The sequence below is a fragment of the Panulirus ornatus genome, chromosome 4 (assembly GCF_036320965.1).
Source record: "Panulirus ornatus isolate Po-2019 chromosome 4, ASM3632096v1, whole genome shotgun sequence".
Taxonomy (NCBI): Eukaryota; Metazoa; Arthropoda; class Malacostraca; order Decapoda; family Palinuridae; genus Panulirus; species Panulirus ornatus.
In genome coordinates this window covers 87,755,813-87,770,615 of record NC_092227.1, presented here as the reverse complement: position 1 = coordinate 87,770,615, position 14,803 = coordinate 87,755,813, and positions in this window count along the sequence as shown.

Here is a 14,803-nt window from a genome sequence, read left to right as displayed (position 1 = left end):
CTGCGCCTCCAGGGGCTCCTACCTGAGGAATAAGATTCTACCAGCACTTGATCGCTACCGGCACCGCTTTAGGAACAATTCCATAGTACTGATCACAGCGGACAAGTTTTCCAGCAATCAGGTGAGCTCATGGATCACGCGCAAAGACTAGGGCAGCAATTTTCCTCTATATAATTCACTACCACCTTGGCTACCCCAGACTACGCCCTTCTCCTATCTCTAGACACTGGGGAGACAATGTAAAATGAGACACAGATCATTTGAGATGGCTCGCCATGAGGTCTATGGCCGAGATGGGTCCAGAGAATGCTGTGTATTACACAGACGGCTCAAGCAACTGGAGGATGTGGCTCTGCGGTAGTCTGTGAGGGTTACACTGGCCGACGGAGACTCTGACGGAGGTTCCACACATCAGACGGAGTTGGTGATCCTTTCAAAAGCTCTCACACATACCCTAGAGCACCACCAGACCCCACTATTATACGCACTGACTCCAAGTAACCATTTCAAGCATTGCAGTGCAGCAACAATCCCAGGGACAACACAGGGTTGGTGGTAAGAGACAATTACCCCCACTAGAGAATCTCTGATGGTGTCCTGCGCCCTAGCCAGACACTACTAGCCGCTGGGGAACCAGCTGTACCAACGAGAAGAGATAGTCGGGCTTCACACACTTCGCCTTGCGTATGATTGTAACTGGCAGCTTCAAAAGCCGGTACAGTGCTTATATAATTATCAATAGCTGTACCAACACATCCCCTGCTGCAGCACAATACTGGAGTGTACGGCTACGTGTGCGGAACCGAGACAGAACTCTATACACAAACCAGCAGATTATGAGGGGCTTAGGGAAGACTCTGTTGCTGCTGCACACAAAAGTGTCCTGCAAGGAGGGTTGGCTCTTCAACCCACCCACCCACACACAGAGGTATCCATTTCATCGACCGTCCCTTTAGGGAGAATGAACAGCTGGATGGACTGGGGACTGGTTGCCGAAACTAGAATACGAACCATTGCGAGTTTAATACCAGGTGGCCCATGCATGCGTGGTCAGTAACAGGAATATGTGTGTAATTGCTATGCCTGATTACTATTTGTGTGTTACGGGGAGAGAGTTACAAGTGTTACCCATTCTCTTAACCTTGTATATTCATGTACCATGTCTTTACACATATCCACCCTAGCCTATCCCAAGACCCATACACATATCCATCCTAGCCTATCCCAAGTACCCATACACATATCCACCCTAGCCTATCCCAAGATCCATACACATATCCACCCTAGCCTATCCCAAGTACCCATACACATATCCACCTTAGCCTATCCCAAGTACCCATACACATATCCACCCTAGCCTATCCCAAGACCCATTTCATCAACCAGACCAGTATGAATGTGTGTGTGTGTGTGTGTGTGTGTGTGTGTATGTGTGTGTGTGTGTGTGTGTGTACATGCGTATGGGGTAAAGACACGTTTCTTATAGGAAAGACCGAGACCGGGCAACATGGGTGTAAAACTCTCTCCCCTTAACGTACAAATCACAAATAGTAATCACACACACTTCATTGACTGAGTTTATTTGGATGAAACAACTCGTCACATTTTACACAACACACACACACACACACACACATCCACTTAATTTCCCAGAACACTACAGTTACACACGGGGCGACCTTTGCCAGTAATGGCATCCCGAGCACACACACCTAACCTGTGGCAGTAATGGCACCCCGAGCTCACACACCTGACTTGTGCCAATAATGGCACCTCCCCCCACACACACAGTGCCAGGAATGGCACACCTGAGAATAAGCAGTCATTGCCAAGATCTCTTGCGTAGCTTAATCTTGACAAATTTAAGTTTTCATAACTTTAATTTCATAAAATTTACTGTAAGACTTTAAATATCCCTTTTGTGAAATTATTATAACAATTTGTTCTTTAAAAACAACCAAACCAAACTTCCTTTTCTTCAATTTTTTTCTGAATTAGTATAAAATTTTGTAACACTGATTTTCCCAAATATTTAAGGGATTAAGGTTTTGTGTTGCGCAAAATGTTATATATTTCGTATATAACCGCGAATGGTGAACATACCTGGTGAATACCTGTGAAGTATTTTTGAACGTACGCCTAAATGGCGTCAGGATAGTTAAATTGCATGATACAGTTTAACGCTATCGGTGGACTCAGACTTTCCAAACAGGTTTGTAATAAAATCAAGGATCGTATGTGCAGTGAGATCATGTATGGTCTCAGAATTATTAATGTGTTATCATCATTATTAGTCATAAAGTGATGTTAACGGCTTTAATGACCCTGGTTATCGACAGACCAAAAGCCAACCTGACCATCACAGTATGTAATCCATGAGAGAGGTACATACAATATATAATGACAAGTTCATGCTATACCAGAAGATGCTCAAAAACCATATAACTCGACCAGTGACATGATTTGATTTTTAGATGACAAACAAAGCTAAGCAAACGATGGCCGATTTTGCCACAAGTGCTTCAAATGACCCACCGTTCCCCGACAACAAACAAAAAAGACAAAATCACAAGAAATGAACAATTTCTTATCGTGAAATCCTTTCCTTCCCCTAGACCATGTCCAAGATCCAGGTGGCTAAGATAAAAGTATAAATATCTTCATTTATTGCTAGCTGGAGTTCCGGAAGGGGTGGGGAGGGAATTGTTGTAGGTTGTTGTTGTTGTTTGAGATTAAACTTCCCTACTACAGCTTAGAAGGTGCAATCAGTTACTCGTGACGTCTCAGCTGACATGGTAAAAAAAAGGGGGGGGGGGGTTGTAGTGCGGGATCTTGTAGATAACAGCCTACGGCAAGGTGTGTCATTGCCGGAAGAGGAAAAGTGTGTATCCTCAAGGAACCATTTCTGTCAGGGGTCGATCATTGTGTATCCGAGAGTGTAGTGAGTTCTTTTAGGTGGATATGTATGTATGTTATGTATGATGTGGTATCTGTGTGTTAGATAAATTAACCTCTTATCATCATCATATGACATTTCAAGAATCTAATGCTCCATGTATCATACTACGATATCTTGGCTCCTGCCATCACTTCAAATCCTTGTCGACAAAGTGGTTATGATGAAACGAAGACCTACTGCTGGCTTAATACACGTCGCGCGAGAAGAAAATGTAAGATAAACAGGTGTGGCAATGTGTGCAGGTCCTGCTACTGGCTGAACCAACCCAGACCGAAGCTAAAATGGAAGCCGAAGGGGAACGTGTCCACCGTAGGCATTAACAAGGGCTTGGCCACTTCCTGGATGACGTAGAAGAGAAATACCTAAGATAAATCCTCAGAAAGGATCCACAGTCAGAGCAAAGATCAGTGCCAGCTAGTTTTGCTATTAGAGCCGCAGATAACGTCGAAAAGCGTGAGCGATGTCTGATGGTGAATCCTCAGGAAATGCGTGAACAGTACGAGTTAGTTCTTGAGGTGGATCTCCTGTGAGTGTATCTTTCATCCAGCGTCGTGTCACAAGATCACTGTGTTACCTACCAGACCGTAATCAGTGTTATTTGAAGGTTACCGTGACTATAGAGTTGACTGTGTGTGTGTGTAAAGATTAGCCATGGCACGGGCTCTTCTCAATGACAGCTCGTTCTCGGATGTGCCATTACTGGCACAGGTCGGGTGCGTGTGCTCGGGTGTGCCTTTACTGGCACAAGTCGACCCATGTATAACTGTAGTGTAGTGTGCTCGTCGGTGGATGAGTGTGTTGTGTAAAACGTGATGGACAGCTTCATTCCAAATAATTTCAATTCATGAGGTCGTAGTGAGGGTAAATAGAGTTTACCAGTGGTTTCCCCTCTGAAATGTTAATGAGTATATCGAATGTTCCTCATTCTAATAAAACTGTGAACGACTCGGCTTTACACTGTTCACACTGACATTCACACACTTCAATATCAGTAGCCTTCATCCAGTGACACAGATAAACGTGGCATTAAATTACGAATAACCTGCAATTGCAGAACTCGATCAAAGTTTCCAACAACGAAACCTAAGAAGTCTTACCAAAGCAACTCATATAATTATAATTTTCTTTGTTCTGATCTAGAGGTCCAAATTCCTAAAGTTTAGGAGCACAGACAATCCTTGAGATCACATTTTTCTCCATGTAAAAATTTGACATTCTTTATTCGAACTGAAATACAAAGTCATGCGAAGCAATCAGAAAAACCACAAGACATTTGAGAGAAAGAAAAAACTGAAAGAAATCGCGATCCACTTGTCTTTTTACCTTATTTACATCAAATAATCCATTATGTTTTTCAGCCATAATGTCCAGGAATCCCCGTCTATAAGCTTCCTTGTCATTGTCTAGAAATGTCAATAAAGTATTATTTACATGAATTAATATTATTAAAAGATGTTTTAGTACATCATTTGTGTATATATACTTTATTATGATTGTAATATTTAAAAATATACTATAAAGCTCTGTAACACTATCTTCCACGGATAATTGCGGGCTTATTCCCTTGAGTTTAACTTAAAATATATCCAATGACTATCCTTTGTTTGTATTTTTGGACCATTAGGTACAGTTACTATATGAAGTGATCATAAAAATCAGCAGAAATTGGTTTTGACAAAACGAGGAACGTATTCACTCCTAGAAAGCTCTAACTGATGTGGAAGATCTCCGTCTAGCTGAAGGCACCGGTACCACACTGAAGAGCCTGCCTCTCTACGATGTAACATCTGCGAACGTACGGCTCTTGAACACTTTACATTCGCTTCCTTTATATCGTTCAGGAAAATACTTTCCCGAGGCATGGAGGCTACCTAGCGCAGCCATTCCACGTGGTATAGGATCCATATATATCTCCACCTATATCTTCTTCCCATCCTTCGCCTGTTAGCGAACCTGCGTAGGTATCCAGCCATACGTATTCCTTCTCAAACACTTGCAAACACCTGGGTACCCTAAGGTCATCTGAGGACTTCCTCGGTCGTAGTTAAAAGCGTCCTGACACTGCTAGGTAAGAAGCAACGTCTTCCATAAGACATTCCGCTGTAGGAACCCATTTTCTGTGGATTTTGTTTTTCAAGGCAGCCGCTGAACCACCTTACGACCACTGGACAAGAGAAGTAGCTGTTGAGGAATGGGGTGTTACAAGTCATTGGATTAGAAGCCATGGACAAGATAAATATAACTTTACTGAAGACCAACTGCGATTAAAGGTTGAAGAGATTGCGAGGGCGAATATTAAATCGTCACGCCCCAGGAATATCATAACTAAATGACAATATATTCAGAGAACTACCATGTTAACGGAATATAACCCTTCGTCAATAATGAGCAGATTCCATGCGGACCTGGTCACCTCTCTCAAAATGGGATCATGCAGAACGTCATGGACAAAATGTGTGGACAACCTGCCCAAGGTAAAAATAACTCCAAAATAATTCCTTTATGCAGGGAATCTAAACGTACACCACAAGGATTGGTTGGGCACTAGCCGGGATGATCTTGGTCGAGCCGAGGCTTTTTCTTTTTCTCTCCTTAATGGTCTGAAGCAATTAATTAAACGCCGTCACGACCACTCCTTTAACACACTTGACCTCTTTTCTTACTTCTGAAGCATCCAACTACACATACACTATTTCTGCCCCTTTAGGGTCCTCTGTCCACAATCTTATTTCTAACTGCATACGCCTTTCCTCAACTTCCCTCCCTCGAAACACCAACTCTGGCGCTTTGGGGGAGCTCATTGGTTGATCCTGCGAAGCATCTAGGTTGACGACTTTCCCTGGGATTGGTACTACTTCCATGGTCGGAATGCCTCGTGCTGTGCTGAACGCATAGCAGAGATTATCTTGGTTGGGATGGAGTCCGACATCCCATTTTCTTTCAAATCTTTTTACCCTCAAGTCGGGGTTTGATCGCTCCTGATCTGATTCCTATTACATCAGGGACGGCGCGTATCTCACCAAGGAACTCTTTTCTTCCTGCTTTTATTTCTGATCGGAATCATTGCCAAGATGTTTTACGAGGAGCCACGTACATTTTCATAAAGTGTGCTGACTTCTACAGACAAACCTTTCTTGGTCCTCCAACATCTCTAACAACTTCTGTAGTTCAACCTTTCCTCCCTTCTTCTGACCGGATTAATCTATAGCTAACTCCCCACCCGTTAGAGCTACTCTTTTTAGCAATTTGTTTTTTCTAACTCAACTTTGGATGATTCAAATTCTAATCGTCCGCCCTCATCTCCTCTCTCTGAGTCTTTGCCGTTTCATATACTCTCCTCCCACACGGTCTTCCACATACATTTCCAGATCCAGGTGGACAGGACGTATGGCTCAGATGGCATACTCCTTGTGTTCTAAGGAAGTATGCCATTGAGCTAGCACCAATCCTTGCTTACCAATTTTGTCAATCTAAAACCCCAGACTTTCCGTTCCGATTGGAATTACGTATTGATGCAGCTCATTCCTAAGAAAGGAAAGTGCTCTCACTCCTCCAACTTTCGCCCCATTGCTCTTACCTCTGCTATCTCCAGAATCTTTGAGATTCTCACTTTCTCAGACGCTTAGAATCCCGTTTTTTTTTCTTTAAAATCTATCCTATGTGACACCTCTGGTCTACCTCTATCAGGGATTTTGGTGAAACTTTTGTCGCAACCCTTGACACCTCCGCAGCATTTGACAGGGCGTGACATAAGACTGCTTATGTTTCTCCCTTTTCTCTAATGCATAGCTTCTTCTCAGACAGGTGTTCCTCAGGGCTCTGTCCTGTCACCTTCTCTTTCAGCTCCCAGAAAATGAACTTTCCTCTAACCCTATTCAATTTTATCCTGATGATTCCACTTTACATGATTCAACTCACTTTTCCTGCCCCTCTCCCTTTGATTCTCGTTCTCCTTCTCGTATTGATCATATTTCCTCTCTCATTTTGAACTTGCGCAGCATGTCAGAGTGGGGAAGCAGGAACTTTGTTGAATTCCATGGCGCATAAACGCCAGTTCTCCCTCTATCTTTTATCTTGGACTCATTCATTTCCATCTCTTCAATTTCTAAACACTCAACTCAAACTTGTAATAGCATAAAGATGTTGGGTATAACTATATGCTTAATTTTGACCTAGCAACTACACTTATAACGTCACAAAGTCTGCTTCCCAAAAGCTGGGAGTGTGGTATAGGTGCCGTAATCATTCTTTTCTTCGTGAGCAACTGTTTCATATCTGTATTGTGTGTTTATAAAAATCTGTGAAAGCCTATTTGATTTTTCTTTTTTCCTTTTTCATTCGAAATGGCCTTGAATGATCTAGAAATATTTGCCCATACCATGTCTATCACTTAACAAAGAAAAAAAATAGAATGAAATAAAACGAACACATTCATAGTTGTTGATACTTAGATCATACAAACATTCTACATTGACAACCTATGCTTCAATGACACGCAGTCTCTTTCGTGAGATGTGGATTTGCTGCAAATCAAATTTCTAAGCTACATATGAAGACCATGACGCCCTCTTGGCGTTCATCAAAAATTCACTCCACCGGTAGCGGTGGACCACAGTTTTGTCATAAAGTATAAATTCTTATAAAGTAAAATACAATGAGCCCAGCAAAATTCTTGAAAATTAGTAACGCAGCATTGTATAGTAACTGAATAGTATTTATCTTAAAAAGGAAAAACTTTTTACCATAATCCTCTACAGAAACATTTTACTTATAAGTTATATGTTAAAATGAAAAGCATCGTCCAAGATGAATATTAGGAAACGTAAGGACGGAAAGATTTGGCATTATTAAGTGAAAGTAAACAAACTGTTCCTAGTGATCACGGAAGATAATCAGTAGATATTGTTAAAAGGGTCAATGGTATGATTACATTTAGAGGTTTTTCTTGAATAATTTGTGATCTGTTATTGAGTTGTATAACTCCTTTTTTTCTTAAAAGCAAATCAATGCTAGACATTTGAACGGAGGAAAACTGCCATCCTCAAAGAAATAAGAGTGCTTCCATACATTTAATTTTACAGTTCTGAATCAAATTATTTAGTTATTCAGCTTGGATAATATTTTGTAGGTTTCGTTGTTTGAAACTCTAGTCGAGTTTTGGGATTACAAGTTTCTTTACAAATAAAGTCACAAATCAGTGAGTTTAAGAGATGATTGTTAGTCAACATTGCAAGTTATCTGTAAGCACCTCGTCTACGATCATGCTCTACCTGCTGGGAATGTTATATAGATGCCGTAATTATATCTTATTGTGAATATCTATCTCATCTGCAGGAGTTTGAGTCGTCCAGGTATGGAGTACTGCTCACACATCTGGGGTGGCTCATTACCCAACTTACCATAAACTAGAATAGAATCAAAAACCTTCTGTCTTAGGCAATCTTCTGGCATCATTGGGAAGTCGGTGTCGTCTCTATCTGTTTTATACGTATCATCTGGCCTTTGCTCTCGCGAGCTATCTGCACACGTTTGGTTTCTGCTTCCTCTAGTTACTATGTGTAGACCGGCCACTCGATATTGGTTATGATGCTTCCTTTTCCCTTCGAGCAGCTGCGCAGCTAAGTTGTAGTATTCCTTTCCTTCTTTTGTCTTTACCTCTTCATATAACCTTTCTTTCTGTAAGGTAGGTCTATCAACATCTGATGAGTCATGATCATTTCTTTATTTCTTCACCAGAGATGACTTTGACTGGAAAATGCTTTGTCCGTATCATGTCGGTTACAAAAATAATAATCACAACGAACACCAAGAGTTGAATTTGATTCTTATACTATACGAGCTTCCTGCACTGGTCCAGTTACATGGCTTTTCCATAAAATTTGTATTTAATGGAAGTCAAGATATGTTCATAATGACGCCGTTTTGACATTCATGTAGAATTCACTCCACCGATAGCGATGGCTCATAATTTCGTGATGGTGGTGAAGATTAAAACGGTGATAAGGTGAAGAATTGGGATAGAGGAGGTTCCAGGGAAAAGTGATAAACATGGATAGAAAAGTGTATACATAGATGAAGGGCGGAACGACATAACAATAGTATTAAAGGTGAAAAAAATAATCAAACCGGCAATGTTCAAGAAAATCAGTATTGCAGTAGTGTATGGTAGTTTTGAAATTTATGATTACAAGGATTAAATATTCAAAATAGTCATATATTCAAAAACTTTTTTTTTTCAATATCCTAATATTCATTTATATAGTATAGTCGTACATGAAAAATAAGAACCGTATGGACGGAAAGATTTCGAGATTTCAAATGAAGAACAAGCACATTTCCTGGCGCTCATGGATGATGTGTAAATCATGTTAAAGAACAAGTGAATGATGAATGCATTCTAAGCTTATTCTCCAACGCTCTGTGAATAATTTCACTTTTTCGTATTTTTCTTCAGTTCATATCAGTGACAGACGCTGCCACCGCATGAAGAAAAATGCGTGCGATCCTAAACCACTGGATTTTGTGCCTCTGAGTCATAGAAAAATATACAGGTTGTTTACCGAAGATGTCACTGTTAAAAACTTTGATCGTTTTGCGATTATAGATTTCGTCATCTTCAGGTACAAAATTGTTCTATCTAACTTAACAAATTAGTGAGTCCAGAGATGAATCCTCCATAACATCATACATCTGTAACCATATAGTCCATGACAAAGTCCTTCCTCAGGTACTTAGAAAGTATCCTAAGTATGAATAGTGTAAACAGTTCACGTTATACATCTTTATGTATAGAATCATTGTTCATTATCAGAGTTCACTACAAAATAATTAATTCATTAAAGTCCAATCCTTTTAACATTCTCAATATATAACTTTTTACTCACCACTGAGGCCCAGTACCTGCACCTTAATTGCATTATGTATCTTTATTAATGGACACCGCTTAAAGGAAAGATATTGAGCGCACAATACACTGGCCGCTCAAAGGAAAAAAAAATATTCTATCGTGGCTTTGGTCCGTGTTGGTTCCATCCAGCACCAGACTAAACATATTGCCACTCCTGTTGTATCTTCCATCATATGCAGTGGCTTGTTGTGAATTCGAGCTTCACCGAATTCTGGTCAGCATACTCATCCAGCCGGCATTCCACTGCTGGTGTTGATCAACCTACTCCTTTCTGCTGATCCAGTCGTTCTGCCTGCTGATCAACCTGCTCCTGTTGTTCCTGCTTCATCCTGCTTCTCCAGCCACTCTGTCTACTACCCTGGATGCCCCTGCATTATTGTTTACTGTTGCTTGACCTAGTCCTGCAAGTCACTTCGCCGCTAACTGTTGTTCTAATCCCCCAGGACAGGCCCTCCCACACCTCGTCTACATGCTGGATAACGCTGACAAATATCCGCTACTGTTGGCGGGTCAGGTCATTATGCATCCGCTCCTGTTGTTTGTTTGAGCTGTCACACATTTGCTACTGTTCTTGGGTTTTGTCCCAAACCTGATGGTTTTTGGGTTAGGTTGTCTCACATTTACTGTTGTTTTTGGGTTAGTTTATTAAATGTCTACTGTTGTTGTTGGATCAGGTTGTTACACATCTCTTCCTGTTGTTGTTGCTGGGTCTGGTTGTTACACATCTGATGCTATTGATGGGTCAGCTGTCACACATCTGATGCTGTTGCTGGGTCAGGATGTCATGTATCTGCTCTGTTGTTGTCAGGCTGTCACATATCAGTTCTGATGCTGGGGTCTGGCTGTCGCACATATGCTGTTGCTGGGTCAGGTTATGACATCAACTGCTGTTGTTGGATCAAGCTATACATCTGTTGCTGCTGCTGAAACTGGTGGATCAAAATGTTAGACATCTGCCTCAGCATAATCATACTTCTGCAAGGTATAATATCACGCCTGAATTATTCCTTGCCATGTGGTAGTACACGCTACGTCCTCTCAGCGTTCTCACACTTTGCCTTTCGCTAATCTATCCCACACTACTGATACTTTTCTTTTATTCACTGGGTTCCTTCTGAGGTAAGTGTGCATGGAAGTCGATGGAAACAGTCCAAGGTTGAGTAGCACACCAATGAACTAGATCAAAATATAAAAAAGTGAATATGTACAGTTGTAGTCCTCCAGAAAATCTACAATGGGTTCTTTCTGACCTAACCATCTGTATACACTAACCGTAGAGGCGATTCACAGACAAGTAGTTTACACACACACACACACACACACACACACACACACATATATATATATATATATATATATATATATATATATATATATATATATATATATATATATATATATATTTTTTTATACTTTGTCGCTGTCTCCCGCGTTTGCGAGGTAGCGCAAGGAAACAGACGAAAGAAATGGCCCCCCCCCCCCCCCCCATACACATGTACATACACACGTCCACACACGCAAATATACATACCTACACAGCTTTCCATGGTTTACCCCAGACGCTTCACATGCCTTGATTCAATCCACTGACAGCACGTCAACCCCTGTATACCACATCGCTCCAATTCACTCTATTCCTTGCCCTCCTTTCACCCTCCTGCATGTTCAGGCCCCGATCACACAAAATATATATATATATATATTTCATGCTATTCGCCATTTCCCGCATTAGCGAGGCAGCGTTAAGAACAGAGGACTGGGCCTTTGAGGGAATATCCTCACCTGGTCCCCTTCTCTGTTCCTTCTTTTGGAAAATTAAAAAAAAAAAGAGGGGAGAACTTCCATCCCCCCGCTCCCTTCCCTTTTAGCCGCCTTCTACGACACGCTGGGAATACGTGGGAAGTATTCATTCTCCCCTATCCCCAGGGGTAATATATATATATATATATATATATATATATATATATATATATATATATATATATATATATATATATATATATATATTGAATCAAGGCATGTGAAGCGTCTGGGGTAAGCTATGGAAAGCTGTGTAGGTATGTATATTTGCGTGTGTGGACGTATGTATATACATGTGTATGGGGGGGGGTTGGGCCATTTCTTTCGTCTGTTTCCTTGCGCTACCTCGCAAACGCGGGAGACAGCGACAAAGTATAATAAATAATAAAATATATATATATATATATATATATATATATATATATATATATATAATAGCTTATATAAACATAATAGCTTACACAGTTTGCCAACTGGCTAGGATACACAGGTCTAGCTTTGAAATTTGGCTGCACATGTCTGATACACTGAGATTCAGTGGGGAGATTATCCTTCCTTACCGACCCTGACTCTTTTCATAACTTGTCTGCCCAATATATATTGAAGAATCTATAGTTATGTAAAGGAATCCCACCAGCTCTGGAAGCCTAGCCAGAGATAGAATCAGGCAAAACGACCACTCTCTATACTGAAGTTTGTACCCCGATGACAAGCATTTGACCAATGATATACTGCGTTACATAAGTAATGCCCATTAGTCTTGAACCTAAAATGAACATCTTTTTGGCACACAAACACACACACACACACAGAAGAGAGAGAGAGAGAGAGAGAGAGAGAGAGAGAGAGAGAGAGAGAGAGAGAGAGAGAGAGAGAGAGAGAGAGAGAGAGAGAATGAAAAGGTTGGTTGGTCTACAGTTCTTTCATCTAGATTCTAGAGCAGAACCTCTGAGAGGAATTTTATCAGGGGGTACAAAGTTTCTTTCGGGTCCCCTTCTCTTCTCCATTAGTCATCCTGTTTTTATCCATTACGGTTTTATGTCATGAGCTGTAAGGCTAAAAAGAGTACGAAGATGAGAGAGGGGTGGAATGCTAGTTTTCAATATATGCAACCATTTTCTGAGATCCCACGAAATTCCCGGTCCCCCTGTTGGTCCAACCCCCGGCCGGGTACGATGTACCCCTCTCACAGGCCCTGATCTGGAGACATTTAGGCCGTCAAGTTCATACTGCAACATCATCCGAAAAATCTTTGGTAATTTAGACAGTGGATGCACGTGTTCTTAATGCTAGATCTTGACAAATTTGGTACCAATGGAAACTTTCAGCTCTATAACTTTTCATACTTTATCTGTAACTCCTCTTACTCTTCAAAAAGTCACAACAAGCTTTGAAATAGAAGGTGGAGGTAAAAACCATTGTGTTATCCACTACACAAATCTTAAGGAATCGGATGGTACCATTTCGTTATATTCATCGACTAAAACACGACCAGGAGGAATGGCTATGGCTACTGGAAAGTAATTTCCATTGGCTCAACATCAACAAATGTATCGTGCTGTGAATGGCTAAAACACACATCCACCTGGCGCTTTTTTTCAGATTCAATAAAACTTTTTCTGTGTGTAACGATATAAAAAGCAAAGTTGTCAGAATCTCAGCAAAGCGCAAAGCGGATTTGTTGGCCTAAAACCCACCTCTGGCCAACATGGGTCTGATATGTATCTCATACTTCACCATATTAACAGTTAGAGTCATCCTGTTTTGACGAACTGATGAAATCCGGCTTTTTGATGAAAATAAAACGTCTTTCACTAAATCCACCACTAAATACCTAATAAAGTACTCCCGCCTCCGTCCATATAGTGTTGTCTCTATGCTGGAATTCTGCTTCATTTGCAAAGATGCTGACGAAGTAGCTTGTAAAAATCACTGTTCTTATGAATAAAAAGAAGTTTGCCTTTCTACAGAACTATTATAATCGCCAAATATTCAACGGTATGATGGGTAATAGGTTTTGACCCAACTCCATGGTGGGGAGGGCAATGAAGACAAGGGAAATTGTGCGTAAATGCGATACTCATTAAAAAAGATAATACGAATCTGTGATTGTGGTCCCTATATATCATAAAGCTGAGTAAAATATAACCTAATCTTATGTGACATATTTTCATCGGTGAATTGTTGTTAACATTGACTTTTCCCTTACATGTATCTTAGAATAAGGTCTTTTGCACACTTGTCTAAACCACTCATGAAAAAGTGGAGGCCTAACATTCTATTTTCTCTGAGGAAGTATAAAACTTAAACGTATGAAAACTCTCGCCATGTTTTACAGAAAATATATAGGTTTGTAGTTAAATAAACAACAAAAACTTACCTTATTCAACGTTTGTGGGTCCTCATAACACACCACAGAATTCGTCAAACTTACAAACGATAGCGTAAATATATTCTGCACTTTATTACAAACCCCGTTACTTCTAAATATAATACTAGGTAATGTTCTCAGTGACACAGGACTAAATATAATACTAGGTAATGTTCTCAGTGACACAGAACTAAACAACGGTTTGTGTGGAAAGGTTCCCAAAACTGAACCTGGCGAGGGTCTTGCAAATGACCGTTGGTCCTCTCCTCTGGGTGAGTATCTGTGCTCAGTACGACAACTATTACCTTCAATTTTTGGTATTTTTCTCAGAAAAATACCAAATCTGGAGTTAAGATGACGTTTAGTCCTCTTAATGACACCTAATTATGCTGTTAAATGAAGTCAATTTTTATATATTACTGTTCCTTTGCATCATATTTTCTGTGCATGTATCGGTGACTGAGAGCATTATGATATATTTTCCATGGGTATTTCAAGTATAGAAGCGTTTCAATATCTTATCTTTCAATTCTGAAACAAAATGTTTTTGGAGCTAAAAATTACCCTGAACTATTATTACCTTCAATTTTTTGTATTTTTCTCAGAAAAATAGATTTCCTTCAAACTCTAATTATGCGAAGTGTTTTTCATGCTGAATACAAATCTGGTCTTAAAATGTCGTTTAGTCGTCTTCATGACATTTAACTAAGCTGTTAAATGAAGTCATCTTAGAGATATTTTTTGTTCCCTTGCAACGTACTTGCTG